At 39.7% G+C, this 26709-nt stretch overlaps 1 long non-coding RNA gene across 1 annotated transcript; it reads left to right on the top strand.

The window, feature by feature from the left end:
* The first annotated feature begins 14277 nt into the window (after positions 1-14277).
* Positions 14278-16918, top strand: LOC117528254. The gene is made up of 3 exons (XR_004565716.1): positions 14278-14610; positions 15790-15807; positions 16834-16918. It is a non-coding gene; the product is annotated as an uncharacterized LOC117528254 (long non-coding RNA).
* The last annotated feature ends 9791 nt before the right edge of the window (positions 16919-26709 follow it).

Below are 26709 nucleotides of genomic sequence, written 5' to 3'. Positions count from 1 at the left end.
CAGTAACATGAAGTATAAGTGCACACATGACAGTGGGTGTTAACATGAAATAGACAGCAGTAGGTAAATGAGAACTTTGCATTTCAGTTACACACGAACTCTGCCACATAACTGAGCCTTTTCACACGCTGCCACGTAAAGAAAAATAAAACAGTATGCTATTTCAGATATTTAATTATTGTTCCATCCAGGATATTTAAGCAACCTGGTAAATACAGTGGGGAAAATAAGTATTTGACCCCCTGTCAGTTTTGCAGGTTTTCCCACCTACAAAGAATGGAGAGGTCTGTAATTTTTATCGTAAGTACACTTCAACTGTGAGAAACAGAATCTAAAAAAAAAAAAAAAATCCAGTAAATCACACTGTATGATTATTAAATAATTAATTTGCATTTTATTGCATAAAATAAGTATTTGACCCCCTAGAAAAACAGAGCTTAACAATTGGTCCAGAAACATTTGTCTGCCATTACAGAGGTCAGACGTTTCCTGTAGTTCTTGACCAAGTTTTCACACACTGCAACAGGGATTTTGGTCCACTCCTCCATACAGATCTTCTCCAGATCTTTCAGGTTTGGAGTTTCAGCTCCCTCCAAAGATTTTCTATTGAGTTCAGGTCTGGAGACTGGCCAGGCCACTCCAGGACCTTGAAATGCTTCTTATGGAGCCCCTCCTTAGTTGTCCTGGCTGTGTGTTTGGGGTCATTGTCATGCTGGAAGACCCAGCCATGACCCATCTTCAATGCTCTTACTGAGGGAAGGAGGTTGTTTGTCAAAATCTCGCAATACATGACCCCATCCATCCTCCCTTCAATACGGTGCAGTTGTCCTGTCCCCTTTGCAGAAGAGCACCGCCAGAGTATGATGTTTCCACCACTATGCTTCACGGTTGGGATGGTTTTCTTGGGGTTGTTCTCATCCTCTAAACATGGTAAGTGGAGTTGATTCCAAAAAGCTCTATTCTGGGCTCATCTGACACATGGCCTTCTCCCATACCTCCTCTGGATCATCCAGATGGTCACTGGTGAACTTCAAACGGGCCTGGACATGTGCTGGCTTGAGCAGGGGGACCTTGCTGCCCTGCAGGATTTTAAACCATGACAGTATCATGTGTTACTAATGTAATCTTTGTGACTGTGGTCCCAGCTCTCTTCAGGTTATTGACCAGGTCCTCCTGTGTAGTTCTGAGCTTTCTCAGACTCATCCTTACCCCACAAAGTGAGATCTTGCATGGAATCCCAGACCGAGGGAGATTGACAGTCAGCTTGTGTTTATTCCACTTTCTAATAAATAACAGTTGTTGTCTTCTACCAAGCTCCTTGCCTGTTGTCCTGTTTGCATGTCTGCAGAAGTGGGAGGAAGAGCGAACACAAACACCGGGAGAACATGCAAACTCCACATGAATCTGGCACCTTCTCACTGTGATGCAGCAGTGCGAACCACTAAGTCACTGTGATCCCCACAGCCAGGTTTCAAAGGTGCAATATATAGATGCAATTAGATACCAATAAATTTCCTTTTGTTCCTGATAAATCTTATTGCATGTGGAAGCCTCACCTATTTGTATGCTCACATCCCACAATTTTACACACTTGAGTGGACACACAAAAAATTGCGTATCCACGAAGTCCAAATTATGAAATGGACGATAACTATTATTTTGTGCACTGGAAAGACACAAGCTTCAGTGTGCCTTGTTAGAAAATCTGCATGCACATTTTTTTTCAGGAGCCTTGTCTTTACATGTAAAAACGTTTAGTAAGTCAGGGCTGAAATGCATGTTGAAGCCTGCAGTTGGCTAAAAAGGTTGCCTAAATTAGGAGAAAAATAACCCACATTGCCAGAGAATTAAGAAAAGGAAAAATTTAGGAATGAAAATTCAAAAGAATTGTAGTGTATATTAGTGTGTGTGTGTGTGTGTGTGTGTGTGTGTGTGTGTGTGTGTGTGTGTGTGTGTGTGTGTGTGTGTGTGTGTGTGTGTGTGTGTGTGTGTGTGTGTGTGTGTGTGTGTGTGTGTGTGTGCTCACGGGTACGTGACAGGTGTTTAGCTGGAATGGTGGTAATCTTTAAGTGGTGTACCAATCGCAGCCCTATTCCTAGGACACACACACGCACACGCATGCCAGCCTCATGCATACCATACGCCGAGTTGTTGTGTCCGTCTGTCTGTCTCATACTCGCACTTGAACACTGTGACATGCATACATAATAGTGACACTTGTGTCTGCAAGGTCACATTTCTGGGGCTGCTGTGCAGAGCCACTTGTTTTACACAACTTGGACATGTGCCTCAGCACCTGTGTCCATAGTAGCTTCTGTTTTGCTCTTCATCCATCATAAAGGAGTGAACCGAGCAACTACTGTGCCTCCTCACTACAAAACAAGATGACAAAATAGTTTTTTAAAACCCTCTATCAGCTTCTTCACAGTGATGTCCCTCCATCTGGCTCGACACTCATCCATTGTCCTGTCCTCAGCATTGTTTCTCCATCCCTGAGGATCCACTCATACCCAGCCTGCCCACGTTCAAATCCGTATATGGCGGCGCTATCCAGCAGGAGAACCATAGGGTTAAATATACTCCAAAGCTCAAAGAATATTAAACTCCTCCAACCAACCTGCCCGCAGACATGCAGCATGGACATAAGAGGATCTACAGTATATTTATTGTCTAGTCAGCATAAGAATTTTCTGCAGCAGTTTGTCAAAATCATTGAACTGATTTAAAAACCTGATGAGTTAATTCAACGTAAACGGTTTGAGGAAACCAATGACCTTATTTTTATTGATTCTACATACAGTAGTGTTCAGAATAATAGTAGTGCTATGTGACTAAAAAGATTAATCCAGGTTTTGAGTACATTTCTTATTGTACATGGGAAACAAGGTACCAGTAGATTCAGTAGATTCTCACAAATCCAACAAGACCAAACATTCATGATATGCACACTCTTAAGGCTATGAAATTGGGCTATTAGTAAAAAAAGTAGAAAAGGGGGTGTTCACAATAATAGTAGTGTGGCATTCGGTCAGTGAGTTCGTCAATTTTGTGGAACAAACAGGTGTGAATCAGGTGTCCCCTATTTAAGGATGAAGGCAGCACCTGTTGAACATGCTTTTCTCTTTGAAAGCCTGAGGAAAATGGGACATTCAAGACATTGTTCAGAAGTACAGCGTAGTTTGATTAAAAAGTTGATTGGAGAGGGGAAAACTTATACACAGGTGAAAAAATTATAGGCTGTTCATCTACAATGATCTCCAATGCTTTAAAATGGACAAAAAACAGAGACGCATGGAAGAAAACAGAAAAGAACCATCAAAATAGATAGAAGAATAACCAGAATGGCAAAGGCTCACCCATTGATCAGCTCCAGGATGATCAAAGACAGTCTGGAGTTACCTGTAAGTGCTGTGACAGTTAGAAGATGCCTGTGTGAAGCTAATTTATTTGCAAGAATCCCCCGCAAAGTCCCTCTGTTAAATAAAAGATGTGTGCAGAAGAGGTTACAATTTGCCAAAGAACACATCAACTGGCCTAAAGAGAAATGGAGGAATATTTTGTGGACTGATGAGAGTAAAATTGTTCTTTTTGGGTCCAAGGGCCGCAGACAGTTTGTGAGACGACCCCCAAACTCTGAATTCAAGCCACAGTTCACAGTGAAGACAGTGAAGCATGGTGGTGCAGGCATCATGATAAGGGCATGTTTCTCCTACTATGGTGTTGGGCCTATATATCACATACCAGGTATCATGGATCAGTTTGGATGTCAAAATACTTGAAGAGGTCATGTTGCCTTATGCTGAAGAGGACATGCCCTTGAAATGGGTGTTTCAACAAGACAATGACCCCAAGCACACTAGTAAATGAGCAAAATCTTGGTTCCAAATCAACAAAATGAATGCCTCGCAGATGTGAAGAAATCATGAAAAACTGTCGTTATACAACTAAATACTAGTTTAGTGATTCACAGGATTGCTAAAAAAAAAAAGCAGTTGGATTTGTGAGAATCTATTGAATCTACTGGTACCTTGTTTCCCATGTAACAATAAGAAATATACTCAAAACCTGGATTAATCTTTTTAGTCACATAGCACTACTATTATTCTGAACACTACTGTACAGTATTTTCAGTTGTTCTACTAAATCTTGTACTGTACTTTTTGCAACTTTTTACTGCTGTTATGCTACTTTTTATTTGCAATAAATACTACACATTGTAATTAAAGAGTATAGTATACTGAAGTTATTTAACCAGTTTTTACAAGTTTTGAAACAATATGTCCAATAGGTTCTCTTGGTTGATATAAGAAAAAAACAAGCAGACTTTGGCATTCAGGTCTAAAAGCTGAAGGTTCTAAATGGTTATTCTAGACTTTGATGCAACATTTCTTTAAGGCTGTCTTCCTTTGCTGATTTTTGATACCTGATTACAATTTTTGCGAGGAAAAAAATGAATACCCAATCAGGTTAGAAAGTGGGTGTTATCAGTGGTAAATGTAGCATTGTAGAACCTGTGAGTAATCAGGAATGTTTTAAACATTTAAAAATTTTGTGACACATCATAATCCACAAAACGTGAATGATCAGGTTTTATTGGTGTAAAAGTAAGAGACGTGTAAAAGCGGGTATGATGTGCAACAATTTAGACCTACCATTCTGAGCAGATTCCTCCTTCTTATGCTCCTCTGAAACCCATGAAGAGCATGTTGTGCTCTTCAGCAGAAGACAGTTTTGAGATTTTCACAGAGACATTTTACCTTTTTGGTAAAGTGTGCGAAAAATGCAGAAGTAGCATTTTACACGTGCCAGTGCATGTACCAAAAACCAACCCAGTCTCACGGGCTTTTTTTTCCATGCTTCCGTCACGAAATGATACAAATTTTCGTGAAGAGTTTTTTTAACTCACTATTACTAACCCTACTCCTACCCCCAACCCTAACCTTAACCACCCCGACCCCCCTGCTTCACTTTTAATTTCGTGCAGACGGTCACGGAATGTATTAGAATTAATTTGTGCTCCTGTTACAAAAATGTGGTGCTTTTTGTGACAGTATCACAAACCAATAGATTAATGTATATTTCATGCTGCTGAATCACAACCTGCCCTGAGGTATGGTAGCCAAAGACAAGAATGTGATAGGAGTCATGTACTCATATGTGTATTTGGCAAAAATTGGTTACATTCGTATGTAAGCAGACATAAAACAGTATGTAATACAAACTTTGCTTTTTTTTATCTGGCCAGGTTTCCTTAATTTTGAAATCGGGACAGAAACTGCAGTTGGTGCCAACTCTTATTAAGTTGTTAATTGTGTTTATTTATTTATTTTGTACAAAAAAACTAGCAAAAAAAAAAAAAAAAGAAGAAGAAGCTGTGGCTCATACTCCGGAACATACAGTTTGTTAAACTCCGTCAAACAAATGAAGAACAAATACCCCAGGAGGGTACTTGGCTGATAGTTGGCTGTTGGCCCTCCAGCAACAGCTCACCTCCTTTTTGAGAAATGTTGGTTAAATGTCCACCAGAACTAAATTAAATTACATGGAATACATTTAATGAATGAGAAAAGGACAACAAATGGAAACAAATCAGGTGAATTATTTGTGGTCTCTTTTTTTTATTTGTGATGAAATTAGACATTTTCTTAAAATTGGCATTCTGATACACGTGATATTGGCCATGCTCGTGTACCGCCCACACCTCTTCGGGTAGAATTTCATGTGGAGAGCATTGGGCCCTGTAATTTACATCTTACGAGTTTGTTTTATGACTCCTGATACTCACTCACTCATCTCCAACCACTTTTCCGGGTTTGGGTCGCAGGGCGACTCCTGATAACGTTTAAAAAATATTTAAACAATTTTTTTTAAGTAATTTTAAACTATTGCAAAATTGAAAAGCTAATGCATTTTTTATGACCTCTCGTGGTCCACCTACAGTAACTTCTGCTGGGCCGTGACCTATACTTTGAACACCACTGGTCTTGACTTTGCCCACCTAACAAGCAAGCACATTGGCGTCAGTGGGAAAGAAAATCTCACGCAGCAGTTTTTGATTACAGGAAGAAACCTCAAGCAGACCAGACTTGGTTGGAGGGCCATCTGCTATGCCCACAGTGACAAGACAAAACAAAAGCCACAACGAAAATGCTGACAGAACATGCAGTGACAGAAATTTAGCAGATAAACTACATGTCCTTTGATGCATCTGCATTAAGAAATTAAGGCAGTTCTACTTAATAAAAATTTTAAGAAGAACTGCCTTGGGTTCTGGATGGTAATCACCCAGGCAAACACTGTCCATCCCCACTTCTCAAAAGTAACCATATATCGGCTGCAGCCAGGTGAAGTGTGGGCATCCCTTTGGCTTTTTACAGATGCTGGTGTCCTTCACACTGAAGCACCTGCATATTTGTTGCATATTTATGTCAAATTCTATTAGTTTACCATGACATAATCATGCTGCTCCAAAAATAAATAAATAAATAAAACTTCCTACTGAAGACACCACTGCCTTGTAGGAGATTTAAAAGAATGCCTGCAGTGTAACTTGTGCGGCTATCTTTAAACAGCGGCCATTTTGGCTCAAACTTTTGACAAAACCCAAACAGATCTGAGGAGGTCATAGCTCAGTCAGTGTCAAATGTCTCCTTGGACGGGCGATGGTTAGCATGGCCTGAGATTCATTGGTGATTTAACAGCTGCATGAAAACCTGGTGTGTCCTCACATGATGTTCTCAGAGACACGCTTACTTGAAGGTGCAACTGGCCATGGGCAACTTCCAGGAACAGACTTTGAGGCACGCAGCATCAACAGGAAAGGACAGGAATCACGGGCCAGCATGGGTGAAAGAAAGACCAGGGAGATTCCAGGGCAGAGATTGTTAAAGTGGCAGGGAGGAAATTGCCAAACAGTCAGAGTCAATTATCAGAGTCAACAGAGCAGCTTCACAGTTTCAGCCAACAGCAACATCCATGTGAGGATTTGTGAAATAAATTTAAAGAGGGAGAATCCCAAATGGATTGTGCATAATGTATTCATTTGCTCCTCTTCCTCCTCTCTTACTGTGCTCCAACATTTTTGACAGTGGTGGACAGTTTAGCTAATCAGCTAATTACAATGGTGGGCACAGCTACTCAAAAAGTTAGCGTTGATAACTGCTAATCGGCTAACTGAAAAGTTAACTTTTATAACGCTAAACCGATAAACCACAAAAAAAAAATTTGTGGAATCGCTAACCTTCAGTATCGTCTCCGGTACACTCTCAGCTACTGTCAAGTCAGTTTTGAGTTTAAGCACCGCCAATGCTTCTGATAGAATCAAAGATGATCACAAATCCAACACAACCAATGAGTCAGCACTTCTGTCTTTGTGCACCCTGCCCACTGCTGTAAGAAAGAGTCATTTTCCAGTCACAGTATAAAGCGGTCCAGCCATGAGGCAGACATCCTGAAAAGGAAAGCATGTTTGAGTTATGGTTTTGATTTATAAACCAAATTCATACAGATAGATTAACTACATCAATATCAACTCTGACAGTTTTACAAAGTGAAAATATAACAATCTTTTAATTTTAAAATAATGCACTAATTCTGAATGTTTTGAACATTAACACAGACAGATGCCAAAATGCATTATGAGTAAAACAAGCCTCCCCTCATCACTGATTGGTTAATATAAAAACCAACACACAAGTGACTGTAACATGTGTTTGTTTTTGCAAATAAATGTGTCTTTGTAAAGTATAGTAAGTAAGTAACTTACTTTGTAAGTAAAGTAAAAAAAAAAAAGGCATTTGCAAAACTGAAAATTCTGTTTGTTAAGTTGTGATTCAACTCTACAACCATGTAATATAACCAGTGGTGGACACAGCTAACCAAAAAGTTAGCTTCGATAACCATTAATCAGATAACTGAAAAGTTATCTTTTATGACGATAAACTGATAAACTGATAAAAAAAAATTATCTTTATTACAGATAACCGATAACTGTTAGTAATGATTTGGACGCGGCCACATCAGATTACACTGTCGACTTCTGATAAACAAGTTTCACTTTAAGTGCCGCAGAGGCTGCTGGGTAAATTCAAGGATCACAAACACAAGGAACACACGAAAAATGAATAAATAAAAAAATAAACCCCCAAACACTGCCATCATCTTTAAAAAGCAGTAAAACACAGTATTATAAGTCACAGTTTATCTCAGTATTACATACATCATCATTTACGAGCTAAAAGCTTGCGGCTTTTTACACATGCTTTGAACTCTGCAGCTTAAATAACCGAAATACATCCATTAATGCAATGATTGGCAGAGTAAAATACACGTAGTAAATATAAATTCTTACCTGTTAGTTTCAGTGGGATTCATCTGAATAAATAATCCACATAAAGCATCCTTTTTAAAAATCCAAAACAGCGTCTAAACGCGAAGAAAAGTCCCTCCCTCTGTACACACAGCTGCGCCATGAGAGCTCCTCTCCCCTACCGAGTCTTGGCAATTAAATTACAGCCACAAAGAAATAAAATAAAATAATGTTATAATTAGTCTGTTTTGTTTTTGTGTCGAGTGGACAAGTCACTGTAATGTCCAAAGTAAACCTGAACTACACTACCCACAATGCTCCCTGCGTCAACCAGCCAATTACGTTTTGCGATTAATGATGACACCATTAGCAAGTGACAAGCAGCCAGGCTGCTCACTGAATATAAACACACAATAAACTGAATAAAATGTTTGATTTTAGGGTTTACAACCGTTTTTGACCGTTAAACATTACCAGCAAAGAAAATGTTTGCTGGTAATGTTTCAGAAAGTTATCGGAACTAAATTTATCAGAAGATAATTGGTCCGATGATGTTTTTGAAACTTATCTGAAAAGCTAATCTGACAGCAAAAACATTAGCTTTGATAATTATCTGCTATCGGATTAGTTGAACCACTGAATATAACCGGGCACCATTCACACTGCCATCCAGTAGTGTGAATGATGCCCAGTTATATCACAAGGTTGTTGCTGAATCACAACTTAACAAACAGAATTTTCAGTTTTGCACATGCCTTTTTTAACAAATTAACAAAATGACATATTTTACAAATACACATTTATTTGTAAAAACCAACACATTAACTTGTGTGTTGGTTTTTACATATAATGAATAAATCAGTCATCAGAGGGTCAGTTTACCCATAATGCATTTTGGCATCTGTGTTTGTTAATGTTCAAAACTTCAGAATTAGTGCATTATTTTAAAATTAAAAGATGTGTGTTATATTTTCACTTTGTACAAATGACAGACTTGAAATGAATGTAGTTAAACTATCTGGATTAATTTCATTTATAAATCAAAACCATAAGTCAAACCTGCTTTCCTTTTGAGGACTTCGGCCTCACGGCTGGACCGCTGTTTGCTGTAAATGGAAACAAACTTTTTTATTTTGCAGCACCAGCAGCAGCCTGGCGGCCTAGTGGCCAGGCCCCTTCTACTGGGGTAGAGTTGAGTTCACCTCCTCTCAGCTGCCTGATTGCTGAAAAATACATAGCAGACAGCAGCCAACATGTATGATTTTAGGGTTTATAAATGTTTTTCACTAACTATGTAAAAAAAAAAACTACAAAAAAAACAGAACTAAAGTTAGCAGATGCTAACTGGTCCACTGATGGTTTTTGAAGTTAGCTGAAAAGCTAATCTGCTAACAAAAACATTAGCTTCGATAATTAGCGGTTAGCGGATTAGCATAACTGTGCCTACCACTGGCTAATTAGCAAAGTTAACTTTTTTGTGAGTGGATTAGCTTCCACTAAATTTAGCTCAGCTAACTTTAAATCAGCAAATGCTTTTTTAATTAAGTTTAAAAGTACAAAAAAGAAGACAAGATAAAGGTTTGTCATCCCTAAAATCATTTTAGGGGTTGTGCCTGTTGCAGCTTACACTTATCCAGTGTTTCTCAAACTTTTTCAAACTAAGGACAATTTAACCAATAAAAAGTCTTATGGACCACTTCAATCCCCAGACATCCAAATCCAATAATAATTTAAATATGAGTTGAATTAATGATGAAAATAATACATATATATGTTGAAAACTGCAAGTAAAAGGGCACACAATTGACTATTAGCATCAGGGTGGCTAATTATTTTGACCCTGGTAGTTTTTGTGTTAATAATTGTGTTTCTATGTGCAAAGTAAAATAATGTAAGCATCCAAAATAAAACTGGGAAGAAAATTGCTTGCTCTGTTAAAAAAAAAAAACACTTGGGAAAATTTTGAAAAAAATGTTACATTTCATAGGTGAGCACTAATAACGTTGTCCTCACCTGTATTTTGAGATAAAAATGTTGACATAAAACCCCAAAAGTTATGTGAACAGCATTTTTGCTCAATATCATCCCTTTACCATTTTTAATATGAGCATGCAGAGGAATATTTAAGACTGAAAAGCAGGTAAGTTTTCTGCTTACGTGCAACCAGATTTATTAAAAGTGAGTAGTAATCTGATTACTATAGTGCATAGCCTTTCCGCTCTTTGACGTTACCCTCAAGCCTCCGCAGAGGAGTGAAGGTTGACTCTACAGGGTGTCACATTCTCAAACATCACAGAAAGAATACTCAGATTCTGCCATTGTGTCAGAGCCGCCCGCTGCACTATTTATACCAGAGCAGCACAACTGCTCTTATAGGTACAGTTACAGTGGGACCCTTCAAACCTCAGCTGCCCTGCCACCTCTAATAATACAATGCTGCACACACAGACACACACATACGTTAGCTGCTTGCTAGGCTGCTACTTTTGGCCCTCGCCATGCTCCCTGAAAGCGTGTTTTTGTATCCATCACAGTGATGAGCAGCCACAGGCAGACAGGTCCAACGTACCAACCTCCCACACTGCCAAGACACGCTCACACACCGGGTACATCACGACTGGGCCTGCTTCCGTTTCAGTGCTGGATTATTACGCAGAAAATGGTTCGATGAGAGCACACAATTACAAGCATAAATAAACAATAGAATGCAATGCATGTGTCAGCAAACAAGCTGCACTTAATTGATATCTTGTCACTAACACAACACCAGTGCTGTATGCTTAAATTGCACTACAACAAACATTAGGCCTCATTAGATATTCTTGTGCATGTGTTTAGTTTGCAAACTGCGTGTTAGATTACCTGGCTTTCAATTGTAATGAGATTTCAGGCACATTTTGTCTGTGACTATCAACATAAAGTCATTTTAATTTATAATTAGTCTTGTCTACAATGTAGGGTGAATGAAGGGCGAATGCGGAATTGCCCTTAAGAAGTTTGTTTCGACAAAGGTCAAGGTCTTTGGGGTTAAAAGTCAAAATTTGGATTTTCTTGCCAATGTCCACCAAACTTGGCACATCGTATATAGAGGTGGGTTCCACAATTGCCCAGGCAAGGCTAAATTTGATAATGGTCCATCACTGGGGCTAAGGTTATGTCTGTCTGTCTTTTTCTTGGTCTACTCCTCTCATGTCCTTTTGCTGTTTCCACCAAACTTGGTTGACCCTAAAATTTCCCTTTTTTTATATTTCAAGGTCAGGGAAACTGATTTGTCAACAGAATCACCATGTTAAAAAGAAAACGCTATCATGGTGCTACTTATTTAGCTTTGGCAACTTTCTCTGCCCTTGACCAAGGCAGCATCTCTACATTTGGAGTTGGTCCCCGGGACCGTGACAGCCCACTGTTCTGAGTGACTGGATTGTGTCTAATTGTAGTTAGGATGGGTTAAATGCAGAGGACAAATTTCATTGTTTGTATGTACGAGTATATATGTACAGTGACAATAAAAGCTCTTCTTCTTCTTCTTCTTCTTCTGATGTTGGATCTTAGTGCTGCATTTGATATAGCTGAACACCATATCTTGCTGAATAAGCTCAAGAATTATTTTTATATTCCTGTTCTGGTTCTTTTATGAATGACATCATATTTATAAAACAGCTATCACTTTGTTTTGTATAAAGCACTACCTATAAACTTGTACTTGCAAATTATGGGGTACCTTAGGGTTCTGTATTGGTTCCTTTGTTGTTCTCTTTATACATAACCCCCTTAGGACAGACTTTGATGCTTTCAAGTTGCGTTTTATTCTTAAACTGATGATACCCCGCTCTCAAGTGGGGATGTGGAGGATTGTTTGGTGTCTGTGAAAAGACGGATGTCCTCTAATTTATTGCTTTTGAATTTGGGGAAGACAGAGTTGATGGTCAGTAATCCTGTGGGGCTCAGACGGTTTCATTGGTTATCAGTGAGACTAGATGGTTGTTTCATTGAACAAAGTAAGACTTCTTCTTTCGACTGCTCCTGTTAAGAGTTGCCACAACAGGTCAACAGTTTCCATTCACCCTGCCCTCTGCCACCCCAACCAACTACATGTCTGCCCTTACCACATCCATAAACCTCCTCTTTGGCCTTCCACTTCTCCTCCTCCCTGGTGGCTCCATCCTCTGCATCCTTCTCCCTATTGTACCCTGGGTCCCCCCTCTGCACATGTCCAAACCATCTCAATGTCACCTGTCTGACTTTGTCACCAAACCATCAAACTTGAGCTGTCTGTCTGATTCCTAATTATGGCCATCCCCATCGTAGCAGCTTCAGATCTGCCACTTCTAGCTCTACCTCCTGTCTTTTTGTTAGTGGCACCATCTCTAAGCCGTACAACATAGCTGGTCTCACTACTGTCTTGTACACCTACCACTTCAAAGTATTGAACACCTGAAAAAACAGAAGGGCAAAAACTCCAAGACACCAGTTGAAATCTATAAGTAATTAGAACATAATCCTGCTCCTTGTCAGTCCAAATTAATATCAGCTGGTTCAGTCCCAACTGATGGCCTATAAAAAGGTGCCTCATTACCAAGGTGTCACACAAGAAACATGTCATGATGGGTAAAAGCAAAGAGCGCTCTCAAGATCTTCGCAATCTTATTGTTGAAAAACATACTGATGGCATTAGTTATAGAAGGATTTCTAAACTTTTAAATGTTCCATTGAGCACTGGGGAGCCATAATCTGGAAGTGAAAAGAACATCATTTCACCATAAACTGGCAATGACCAGGTGCTTCTCACAAGATTTCTCACAAGGAGTGAAAAGAATTATCAGAGGAGTTGTCCAAGAGCCAAGAACCACTTGTGGAGAGCTTCAGAAAGACCTGGAATTAGCAGGTACAATTGTTTCAAAGAAAATAATACATAATGCACTCAACTGCCATGGCCTGTCTGCATGCTCACCACACACCAGGACTCCATTGCTGAAGAAAAAGGATGTTGAAGCTTGTTTAAAGTTTACTGCACAACAGTTAGACAAGCCTGTGAAATACTGGGAGAATATAGTCAGGTCAGATGAGACCAAAAACTCTTTGGATGCCATAATACACATCATGTTTGCAGGTCAAATGGCACTGCACATTACCCCAAAAACACCATATCACCAGTGAAGTTTGGAGGTGAGAACATCATGGTATGGGGATGTTCTTCAGCAAACTTCATGTACAGAGACATTCTTGATGAAAATCTGCTGTCATCTTCCAGGCTGCTAGAATGGTCCAGCCAATTACCTGACTTGAATCCAACAGAAAATTTATGGAAAGAACTAAAGACCAGAGTTCATAGAAGAGCTTCTCCGCAACCTTCAAGATTTCAAGACTGAGCAATGCATGCGACTAGTTTCTCCATACAGGAGGCGTCTTGAAGCTTTTGTATGAAGGGGTAGATAAATTTCAGTAAGCGTGTTCAATAGTTTTTCCCTCAGTCAGTACATTTTATTACACATAACTTAATTTCTGTACTTATTTGCTTTGTTTTCTTTGTATGTATGGCTTTGTTGTCTTGTTATTGACATCTGGTGAAAATTTCATGTCAATAGCACCTTTAGAAATATCTTTACTGAGAAAAATAGTGACGTGTTCAATACTTATTTTACCCGCTGTACACCAAGTAGTTTGGGGTCATGTTCCCAGTTAATGCCTAGTACCTCTCATTCAGGAAGTCTCACTGTTTTGTTGCCCCTCCTCATTGTTCCAATCATGCTCAGCTATGCCCATCTTATTTTCAGCATGCCGGTTCCTACACCCCCTCTGCAGTTGTTCCACCCCCCAGTCTTCCTCTGTCTATTCTTTATCACAGGGCCGTCCTGGCCTATTTGTGACATTGTCAGCCAATAAGAGTTGGTTGCATGGTGAGCAAGCACCAATGAGGCCACTTTTTGATCTGCATAAAACTTTTCAGGACAGTTTGCCAGGTTGCACTTTCTGTTGGTCCACGGCTCTAAGAGGAGAGGGGGAGAGAGACAGAAGGGGGGGAGGTAGAGAGAGACTACGTGTGAACACAGGAGGTTGCCAGTTTTTAACCCAGACTCACATCTACGAGAAAGTGGTTGGTACTGCTTGAGTTCAGTTGATCTGAGCATCAGACCATCTGATTGTTCATATCCCCCTGTTCTGAAGCTGCTCTACTTTAGTGAGGATGGAGAATGCGCATGCCAAAGAGTCACAGGAGGTTCTGTCCTATTTCTCTGTCACTGAGGACACGGGTCTCTCACCTGACCAGGTTAAGAAGAACCTGGACAAGTATGGCTACAATGGTGAGGAAGAGAAAGTGATGGATGGATGGATGGATGGATGGATGGATGGATGGATGGATGGATGGATGGATGGATGGATGGATGGATGGATGATGGATGGATGGATGGATGGATGGATGGATGGATGGATGGATGGATGGGCGGACGGACAGGCGGATGGACGGACAGATAGGTAGATGGGTGGACAGATGGATGGATGGACAGACTGGTGGACAGATGGATGGATGGATGGATGGCCTAAACAGGTTATGCAGCAACAAAGGAGAGAAATTAAGTGATGAAATAAGCAGAAAGTGGAAACAAACAGGAATCCCGTATTTACCCAGGCATGGTGAAATGCATGAAGGTGCAGAAAAGGTTATTGTATCTAAATGTCATAAAGGGGAACTGATGAAAGGAGTTTTCAGCTTCTGAAACTAGCTCATCAATTTGGTTCCAAGTGTAGATTAACATTTTTCATTAGTTTCATGAACATTTGTCTTCATCCTGCAACTGATTTGTTTCAAAAGGCAGTATTTTTTTCTCCCTTACAATCAACTTTATGACATCACAAAGCTGTATGTACAAACTGCAGAAAGACCTGTAGCCTAGGCATAAAACACCTGCTGTGTTTGTTGGCAAGTATGTGTTCTCCCTCTGCAACTTTGATTTCATATATGGAGCTAGTTTCTGTTGTTTTCACTCTTTTACAGACTCTACAAGTTAATGGTTTCCTTTTTTTAGTGTGCACTATTGAGCATATTTAATTCAAAACAAAATCTGTTATTATTGAGTGAGTAAGTTGTGAACCAGGCTGCAGTTTGTCTCAATTTAGTGTGAATCATCTCAAACAAATGTTGAGAGAAAAAAAAAAATTACCTGTAAAAGTCAGGCCCCTCTGCCGGTGTTAAGATTATCAGAGGTTGGCTGAAATTACGAGGAGGCCCAGATCCAACCAGCTGCTTGGTGTCATTAATTAAAGGCGTGAGCTGATGGACAGACATTCTCAGACAGTTCAAGGCTGGACTCAGCAAAAGTTCTCAAAATGTTTGCATTAAAGCCTAAATCAAGCAGAGAAAGTGCAAGAGACTCTGAAATTGATTTGTTTCATGAGCATTTTTAAAAATATATGTAGATGCAGGAACTGAGTGACTGCAATGTGTATCCGTGCTAACATCCTCTGTCGGTCGTCACCCATAGAGCTGCCAGCAGAGGAGGGTGAGTCCGCTTTCAGCACCTGTTTGTCAAATATTCCTGTTTGAACTGCTCGTCCCATCCATCTGTGTTGTGCATTTTTTGATTTTGTGCCACCCAGACGTACACGAGTTCCCCTCACTTCCTGTGACGACACACCTGCCTGTCATTTTTACACCTGTCACTGGCTCCTCGTTCTGCTGTGCACCACTGATAGTGACATAAACAAACAATACAATCACACTGCACACACAACAGACACCACTGCAGAGCTTTCTTTAGATCTACAGACTTTTTTCAGATCCTTGAAGCTAACGTTGCATATGTAGCTTAGCAATGCACTGTGACCCTTGAATGGCATGCTGGGAAACTGAGTTTTTTAGTCGGGCTTGACATCTCATGGTTAAAATTCTATTTTATTTTTTATTTCCAGGCAAGGTTAATTTTGAGCATTTCAGCAATATAAGATTGCATACATGAATGCTAAGAAATCAAATTATTATTTATTATGGTGAATAAAATACTTTATATGACGTAAATCTTTAAAAACCCAAAGGAATTGCAAATCATGACCATCAGTGACATAATGCAATCTGCAAACTTACCAGTAGATGACACTAAATCCTACACATTGTAGCTTTAAGAATAAAGAGAAGACTTTTCTATATATATATGCAAAGGAGCCTGATTTTATTATTATTTTCATACTACTACTATTAGTACTACTAATACTCATAATAATAATAATAATAATGAACTTTGATTTTATTTAAATCCAAATACAATCATGTAAACATCCAAGGAATTGATTGCCTTGTACTCCTATTTGCACTTTACTGAAATCCATGCATGCAAAAAAACAAAAAAAAAACAACGACTCATTAGATATTACTAAAACCTGAATTTTGAATTTGTGAGGTGAAATAACATTTAACTGTGACATAACCTGCATGTTTGACAAGGAGATGTGCAAATGTCTACACAATTCACAATACTGTACATATTTGTTTGCAGTATTCTGATACTATGTGTGATTTTGTTTTCTATCAGGAAAAAGCATCTGGGAGTTGGTTGTGGAACAGTTTGAGGACCTGTTGGTCAGAATCCTGCTACTAGCAGCCTGCATCTCTTTTGTGAGTTTGTTTCCCTTTTGCATTACAGCAGGAAATCATTTTAGTTCAAGCATCACTGCGTTCTATGCATGAATCATGCAGAAAATGTTTTCTTCTTCCTTTTTGTAAACTGATGACGTCACAGTTGTGCGTTATATAACATTTGCATTTACAGTTTGACATGTACTTGACATTCTTCTGTTAAGTAAACCTGCAGTAAATAAAATAAGACCAACTTTATTTATCCGGAAGGAAATTGATTTGCCAGAGTACAGAACAGTGAACAATGTTTTTGTTTTGTTTTGTTGTTGTTGTTTGTTTGTTTGTTTGTTTTGTCTTTTACAATACTTACAACAAATTTATGCAAAATGACTGGGAGACATTTGCACAAGCTGTTCGACAATATTGCACACACCTATGAATAACTGAATAACTCTGTTCATTATGTATTCATCCTGCAGAAGGGGAAGGAATTATACAGTCTGATTGCCACAGGTAGGAAAGACCTATTGTGGTGTTCTATGGTGCACCTCTGTGGTCTCAGTCTATGGCTGAAGGCACAGTGACAGGACATCAGTGTGGCAATGCAGGGGGTGAGAGGTGTTGTCTAGGATGCTGAGCAGTTTCCTCAACATCCTCCTCTCTGACACCTCCACCACAGACTCCAGCTCAACTCCCAGGACTGAGCCAGCTCTCCTGATGAGCTTGTTGAGTCTGTTTGCATCAGCTGCCTTCAGTCTGCTGCCTCAGCACACTACAGCGTAGAAGATGACACTGGGGACCACCGAGTAATTAAACGTCTGCAACATATTTCTGCAGACATAGAAAGATCTGAGCCTCCTGAGGAAGTACACTCAGTTCTGACCTTTCTTATACACAGCATCTGTGTTTATAGTCCAGTCCAGTTTGTTGCCTATGTGGACACCCAGGTACTTGTAGTAGTCCGCAATGTCCACCTCTGTTCCATTGATGGTAACAGGGTTTGGATGGGTCTTCCATCTTCTGAAGTGAAATATGTCAATTTGAATAGTTGAGAAAACATCTCTGGGATTAAGGATCAGGCCTGTTGCTAAACACTTTGCAGTACTTGTCAGTTTGGCACTTAAGATAAGAACACTTGTGCCTTATTAAGTAGCTTGCATACCTGAGAATATATCATTATTTTCCCTTTCAGGTTTGTGTATAATTTGCATTATCCACACCAACCATATAAACATGTATAACAGTCTACCTAATAATTGTTTTCAATAGTATTAGAATTCTTTGTGTTTCTGCACAGTTGAAAATCACAAAGTAGTCAAAATTCAGCCAAAGGTCTTGGGGGAACAAACAAATGGACAAGTGTTTCTCAAATTATTCTATGATGATCTCATTCAAAGTCAGCATATCATTTCCCTGCATCAAGAACAGAAAGTAAACTAATAGTAGAGAAAGTAGAGAACTGAGAATATGCGGCAGTGTTCAGTCATGCTGCTGCTGTAACTCAGCAGAACTGTCACCTGAATCATTTCTACATTCTATAAAAATGCTTAATGAAGTTAGTTTGCATACTTTAAATTAAAGAATATTTTCAGCATAGAGAAAAATAAGGTCTTTGCATGTTCACATTTTAGTAAGTTAACTTCCAAGACAATGATACAAAGATGTTCATAGTTTAAAAAAACAGCTGAATAAATGTTTAAAATGGATAATAAAACTGGAATTGCAGTATGTAACTTATTCTGACATAAGTGACGGTGCACGGACATTTCTGAGTAGATTAGAGGTAAAATCAAGTAGTTAGAATGACTTAAATGCAATAATTTGGCTACTTAACAGCACCAAAAAGTTTAACCTCGTAAAAGATAAATCATGTAAACTAAACCAGTTAACTAAATGTTTTGCTAAACTTGAGTTAGTCTGACTATGTAGGTTTCATGTTGTGTACTCAGTGGCTGCGCTGGAAATACTCAAAAAAGATCAATGCAAATTATCTCTTTTTTTTTCTTTTATTTTAACAGTTTTAGAGTGTAATTTGATGCATTTTCTATTTGGGATTACTGATAAATGTGTGTCCTCATTCATTTACCCCAGGAATCACCCGGTCCCACCCTCTGAGCCTGCTCTCCATAACTATTTTATGGCCAGCAGGCTGGTGCACATGTTGTCTTAATCCTGAATCTTTTGGCCTCTGACCTCTGAGTACAGCTTCACCTATGGCCTTAGAAGGCCTGAAGGCTGCGTCCGAAATACAGAGTGAGCTCAAGACAAAGACACAGTGTGCATCGCCACATGGGCACATATATGCATGGAGGGCAGGAGCTTTTATTTTAAGAAGTCTCAAGCCAAGAAGAGAAACTGTATCCTTGGACAAAGGTCAGGGATGGAAGGAACGAGGATGGCAGCAGAGAGGGAGAGGCAGAGAGTGGAGGTTGGCGGGGGAGGAGGGGGAGGCTTAGGGATTGGATTGCACAATGGCATTATGTGTTAGAATGGCAAATGAGAGGAACACATTCTGAGAGGCATATGGTTCCCAAGAAGGAGAACACCAAATACCCATCCTATTCATGCACACAGGAATATCCCACCACCACCACCACCCCCCCACATGCTGACAGGACAGGAATCAAGTTTGGAGATCGACTGTATCTTTGAAGGGATGAAGACAGACCACAGACGGTGCCGGTTCCAGCTCATTTCAGCCTCTGAGAGAAGGCAGCATCTGCTACCAGTTGTTCTCTCACTGTGCTTTCACCTTCTTTGGTTTGGAATTCAGGGCTTTTCAGTTTGTCATAGAGGTGTGAAAACCACCCTGGACCATGGTCTAGAACACTAGCCACGTTTACATGGGCACTTTCTTGTTGATCTGATTGAATTCTGTCCGATTGGTAGATCAGCTTGTCCTGTTTATATGAACGTGCCATAAAGTGATCTGCTTGCTGTGCAGGTTTCCCAATCCTGGTCCTCAGGACTCTAATCAGCTAATCAACACCTGACTGATGTGATCTGTGCTGATTAGTTCAGAAACAAATGGAAAATGTGCAGAACTTTTGGCAGGATGGATCATTCTCTCCTTTACGTTTAGATTTCTATGTCCCCGCTTTAAAAATGTTTCATTCCAGAAAATAATAACAATTGTGAATTTTGAGGTGATTTGGTTCATGTTTAGGGGGACCATGCTGAGGTTATAATTCTCTGCAAATTTAACTTTGTAATTTTCCTGATTGATGGCAGACTAGTGGCATAGATGATCCTCAGATAAATTAAAGACAGTGTAGCCTGCTTATTGAAAACAAAACATTTCAGGCAGTTTTACTTCCCAACAACTTTCAGCATCAGTTTCACTTTCAGTTTCATACCTCACGTCATTCTGTTTGTTACAGAAATGAGCACAAACTACAGAATTTAGAGAGGAAACATCTCTCTCTCTCTCTCTCTCTCTCTCTCTCTCTGCCTTCTATTGTGTTTAAGAGACAATAAAAACAATAAGAATTTTAAAGCCTTGGTGGTCTCCTTAAATAGATTTTGATTTTGCTGAACTTTGTCCATGGGCCAAGCAGGTTGTTGGTACCCCTTAAGGTGATGAAATGGCACTTCGAATCCAGCCTCAATGTACCATGGCTTACAAACAAATGTATAACCATCCCAAGGTGGTAGCTGTAGCCAGGTAGGGGTCAATGAAGAATTACACAGATGTCAAAATGTAAAATGCTCCAGTCATGTTAAAACTATACTACATTATTTGTCTGATCATAAAGATTCCAAAAAGGTATAGTTTGGATTATCTATGACTGCATGTTCTGAAGTTATGGGTAAAAACAACAGAAATGGTGATGTTCTCATCCTCTAAACATGGTAAGTGGAGTTGATTCCAAAAAGCTCTATTCTGGGCTCATCTGACACATGGCCTTCTCCCATACTCCTCTGGATCATCCAGATGGTCACTGGTGAACTTCAAACGGGCCTGGACATGTGCTGGCTTGAGCAGGGGGACCTTGCTGCCCTGCAGGATTTTAAACCATGACAGTATCATGTGTTACTAATGTAATCTTTGTGACTGTGGTCCCAGCTCTCTTCAGGTTATTGACCAGGTCCTCCTGTGTAGTTCTGAGCTTTCTCAGATCATCCTTACCCCACAAAGTGAGATCTTGCATGGAATCCCAGACCGAGGGAGATTGACAGTCAGCTTGTGTTTATTCCACTTTCTAATAAATAACAGTTGTTGTCTTCTACCAAGCTCCTTGCCTGTTGTCCTGTTTGCATGTCTGCAGAAGTGGGAGGAAGAGCGAACACAAACACCGGGAGAACATGCAAACTCCACATGAATCTGGCACCTTCTCACTGTGATGCAGCAGTGCGAACCACTAAGTCACTGTGTTCCCCACAGCCAGGTTTCAAAGGTGCAATATATAGATGCAATTAGATACCAATAAATTTCCTTTTGTTCCTGATAAATCTTATTGCATGTGGAAGCCTCACCTATTTGTATGCTCACATCCCACAATTTTACCACTTGAGTGGACACACAAAAAATTGCGTATCCACGAAGTCCAAATTATGAAATGGACGATAACTATTATTTTGTGCACTGGAAAGACACAAGCTTCAGTGTGCCTTGTTAGAAAATCTGCATGCACATTTTTTTTCAGGAGCCTTGTCTTTACATGTAAAAACGTTTAGTAAGTCAGGGCTGAAATGCATTGAAGCCTGCAGTTGGCTAAAAAGGTTGCCTAAATTAGGAGAAAAATAACCCACATTGCCAGAGAATTAAGAAAAGGAAAAATTTAGGAATGAAAATTCAAAAGAATTGTAGTGTATATTAGTGGTGTGTGTGTGTGTGTGTGTGTGTGTGTGTGGTGTGTGTGTGTTGTGTGTTGTGTGTGGGTGTGTGTGTGTGTGTGTGTGTGGGTGGGTGTGTGGTGTGTGTGTTGGTGTGTGTGTGTGCTCACGGGTACGTGACAGGTGTTTAGCTGGAATGGTGGTAATCTTTAAGTGGTGTACCAATCGCAGCCCTATTCCTAGGACACACACACGCACACGCATGCCAGCCTCATGCATACCATACGCCGAGTTGTTGTGTCCGTCTGTCTGTCTCATACTCGCACTTGAACACTGTGACATATCATAATAGTGACACTTGTGTCTGCAAGGTCACATTTCTGGGGCTGCTGTGCAGAGCCACTTGTTTTACACAACTTGGACATGTGCCTCAGCACCTGTGTCCATAGTAGCTTCTGTTTTGCTCTTCATCCATCATAAAGGAGTGAACCGAGCAACTACTGTGCCTCCTCACTACAAAACAAGATGACAAAATAGTTTTTTAAAACCCTCTATCAGCTTCTTCACAGTGATGTCCCTCCATCTGGCTCGACATCATCCATTGTCCTGTCCTCAGCATTGTTTCTCCATCCCTGAGGATCCACTCATACCCAGCCTGCCCACGTTCAAATCCGTATATGGCGGCGCTATCCAGCAGGAGAACCATAGGGTTAAATATACTCCAAAGCTCAAAGAATATTAAACTCCTCCAACCAACCTGCCCGCAGACATGCAGCATGGACATAAGAGGATCTACAGTATATTTATTGTCTAGTCAGCATAAGAATTTTCTGCAGCAGTTTGTCAAAATCATTGAACTGATTTAAAAACCTGATGAGTTAATTCAACGTAAACGGTTTGAGGAAACCAATGACCTTATTTTTATTGATTCTACATACAGTAGTGTTCAGAATAATAGTAGTGCTATGTGACTAAAAAGATTAATCCAGGTTTTGAGTACATTTCTTATTGTACATGGGAAACAAGGTACCAGTAGATTCAGTAGATTCTCACAAATCCAACAAGACCAAACATTCATGATATGCACACTCTTAAGGCTATGAAATTGGGCTATTAGTAAAAAAAGTAGAAAAGGGGGTGTTCACAATAATAGTAGTGTGGCATTCGGTCAGTGAGTTCGTCAATTTTGTGGAACAAACAGGTGTGAATCAGGTGTCCCCTATTTAAGGATGAAGGCAGCACCTGTTGAACATGCTTTTCTCTTTGAAAGCCTGAGGAAAATGGGACATTCAAGACATTGTTCAGAAGTACAGCGTAGTTTGATTAAAAAGTTGATTGGAGAGGGGAAAACTTACACAGGTGAAAAAATTATAGGCTGTTCATCTACAATGATCTCCAATGCTTTAAAATGGACAAAAAACAGAGACGCATGGAAGAAAACAGAAAAGAACCATCAAAATAGATAGAAGAATAACCAGAATGGCAAAGGCTCACCCATTGATCAGCTCCAGGATGATCAAAGACAGTCTGGAGTTACCTGTAAGTGCTGTGACAGTTAGAAGATGCCTGTGTGAAGCTAATTTATTTGCAAGAATCCCCGCAAAGTCCCTCTGTTAAATAAAAGATGTGTGCAGAAGAGGTTACAATTTGCCAAAGAACACATCAACTGGCCTAAAGAGAAATGGAGGAATATTTTGTGGACTGATGAGAGTAAAATTGTTCTTTTTGGGTCCAAGGGCCGCAGACAGTTTGTGAGATGACCCCCAAACTCTGAATTCAAGCCACAGTTCACAGTGAAGACAGTGAAGCATGGTGGTGCAGGCATCATGATAAGGGCATGTTTCTCCTACTATGGTGTTGGGCCTATATATCACATACCAGGTATCATGGATCAGTTTGGATGTCAAAATACTTGAAGAGGTCATGTTGCCTTATGCTGAAGAGGACATGCCCTTGAAATGGGTGTTTCAACAAGACAATGACCCCAAGCACACTAGTAAATGAGCAAAATCTTGGTTCCAAATCAACAAAATGAATGCCTCGCAGATGTGAAGAAATCATGAAAAACTGTCGTTATACAACTAAATACTAGTTTAGTGATTCACAGGATTGCTAAAAAAAAAAAGCAGTTGGATTTGTGAGAATCTATTGAATCTACTGGTACCTTGTTTCCCATGTAACAATAAGAAATATACTCAAAACCTGGATTAATCTTTTTAGTCACATAGCACTACTATTATTCTGAACACTACTGTACAGTATTTTCAGTTGTTCTACTAAATCTTGTACTGTACTTTTTGCAACTTTTACTGCTGTTATGCTACTTTTTATTTGCAATAAATACTACACATTGTAATTAAAGAGTATAGTATACTGAAGTTATTTAACCAGTTTTTACAAGTTTTGAAACAATATGTCCAATAGGTTCTCTTGGTTGATATAAGAAAAAAACAAGCAGACTTTGGCATTCAGGTCTAAAAGCTGAAGGTTCTAAATGGTTATTCTAGACTTTGATGCAACATTTCTTTAAGGCTGTCTTCCTTTGCTGATTTTGATACCTGATTACAATTTTTGCGAGGAAAAAAATGAATACCCAATCAGGTTAGAAAGTGGGTGTTATCAGTGGTAAATGTAGCATTGTAGAACCTGTGAGTAATCAGGAATGTTTTAAACATTTAAAAATTTTGTGACACATCATAATCCACAAAACGTGAATGATCAGGTTTTATTGGTGTAAAAGTAAGAGACGTGTAAAAGCGGGTATGATGTGCAACAATTTAGACCTACCATTCTGAGCAGATTCCTCCTTCTTATGCTCCTCTGAAACCCATGAAGAGCATGTTGTGCTCTTCAGCAGAAGACAGTTTTGAGATTTTCACAGAGACATTTTACCTTTTTGGTAAAGTGTGCGAAAAATGCAGAAGTAGCATTTTACACGTGCCAGTGCATGTACCAAAACCAACCCAGTCTCACGGGCTTTTTTTTCCATGCTTCCGTCACGAAATGATACAAATTTTCGTGAAGAGTTTTTTTAACTCACTATTACTAACCCTACTCCTACCCCCAACCCTAACCTTAACCACCCCGACCCCCCTGCTTCACTTTTAATTTCGTGCAGACGGTCACGGAATGTATTAGAATTAATTTGTGCTCCTGTTACAAAAATGTGGTGCTTTTTGTGACAGTATCACAAACCAATCGATTAATGTATATTTCATGCTGCTGAATCACAACCTGCCCTGAGGTATGGTAGCCAAAGACAAGAATGTGATAGGAGTCATGTACTCATATGTGTATTGGCAAAAATTGGTTACATTCGTATGTAAGCAGACATAAAACAGTATGTAATACAAACTTTGCTTTTTTTTATCTGGCCAGGTTTCCTTAATTTTGAAATCGGGACAGAAACTGCAGTTGGTGCCAACTCTTATTAATTTGTTAATTGTGTTTATTTATTATTTTGTACAAAAAAAACTAGCAAAAAAAAAAAAAAAAAAGAAGAAGAAGCTGTGGCTCATACTCCGGAACATACAGTTTGTTAAACTCCGTCAACAAATGAAGAACAAATACCCCAGGAGGGTACTTGGCTGATAGTTGGCTGTTGGCCCTCCAGCAACAGCTCACCTCCTTTTTGAGAAAGTTGGTTAAATGTCCACCAGAACTAAAGTAAATTACATGGATACATTTAATGAATGAGAAAAGGACACAAATGGAAACAAATCAGGTGAATTATTTGTGGTCTCTTTTTTTTATTTGTTATGAAATTATGACATTTTCTTAAAATTGGCATTCTGATACACGTGATATTGGCCATGCTCGTGTACCGCCCACACCCTCTTCGGTAGAATTCAGGTGGAGAGCATTGTGCCCTGTAATTACATCTACGAGTTTGTTTATGACTCCTGATACTCACTCACGTCATCCTCCAACCACTTTTCCGGGTTTGGGTCGCAGGCGACTTCCTGATAACGTTTAAAAAATATTTAAACAATTTTTTTAAGTAATTTTAAACTATGGCAAAATTGAAAAGCTAATGCATTTTTTATGACCTCTCGTGGTCCACTACAGTAACCTTCTGCTGGGCCGTGACCTATACTTTGAACACCACTGGTCTTGACTTTGCCCACCTAACAAGCAAGCACATTGCGGCAGTGGGAAAGAAAATCTCACGCAGCAGTTTTTGATTACAGGAAGAACCGCAAGCAGACCAGACTTGGTTGGAGGGCCATCTGCGATGCCCCAGTGACAAGACAAAACAAAAGCCACAACGAAAATGCTGACAGAACATGCAGTGACAGAAATTTAGCAGATAAACTACATGTCCTTTGATGCATCTGCATTAAAGAATTAAGGCAGTTCTACTTAAGAAAAATTTTAAGAAGAACTGCCTTGGGTTCTGGATGGTAATCACCAGGCAAACACTGTCCATCCCCACTTCTCAAAGTAACATATATCGGCTTGCAGCCAGGTGAAGTGTGGGCATCCCTTGGCTTTTTACAGATGCTGGTGTCCTTCACACTGAAGCACCTGCATATTTGTTGCATATTTATGTCAAATTCTATTAGTTTACCATGACATAATCATGCTGCTCCAAAAATAAATAAATAAATAAAACTTCCTACTGAAGCCACCACTGCCTTGTAGGAGATTTAAAAGAATGCCTGCAGTGTAACTTGTGCGGCTATCTTTAAACAGCGGCCATTTTGGCTCAAACTTTTGACAAAACCCAAACAGATCTGAGGAGGGTCATAGCTCAGTCAGTGGTCAAAGTCTCCTTGCACGGGCGATGGTTAGCATGGCCTGAGATTCATTGGTGATTTAACAGCTGCATGAAAAACCTGGTGTGTCCTCACATGATGTTCTCAGAGACACGCTTACTGAAGGTGCAACTGGCCATGGCAACTTCCAGGAACAGACTTTTGAGGCACGCAGCATCAACAGGAAAAGGACAGGAATCACGGGCCAAGCATGGGTGAAAGAAGACCAGGGAGATTCCAGGCAGAGATTGTTAAAGTGGCTAGGGAGGAAATTGCCAAACAGTCAGAGTCATTATCAG

Source organism: Thalassophryne amazonica, chromosome 16, assembly GCF_902500255.1.
Source record: "Thalassophryne amazonica chromosome 16, fThaAma1.1, whole genome shotgun sequence".
In the NCBI taxonomy this organism is placed as follows: domain Eukaryota; kingdom Metazoa; phylum Chordata; class Actinopteri; order Batrachoidiformes; family Batrachoididae; genus Thalassophryne; species Thalassophryne amazonica.
Note: the sequence above shows the minus strand (reverse complement) of the source record. Positions and strands in the feature narration are given on the sequence as shown.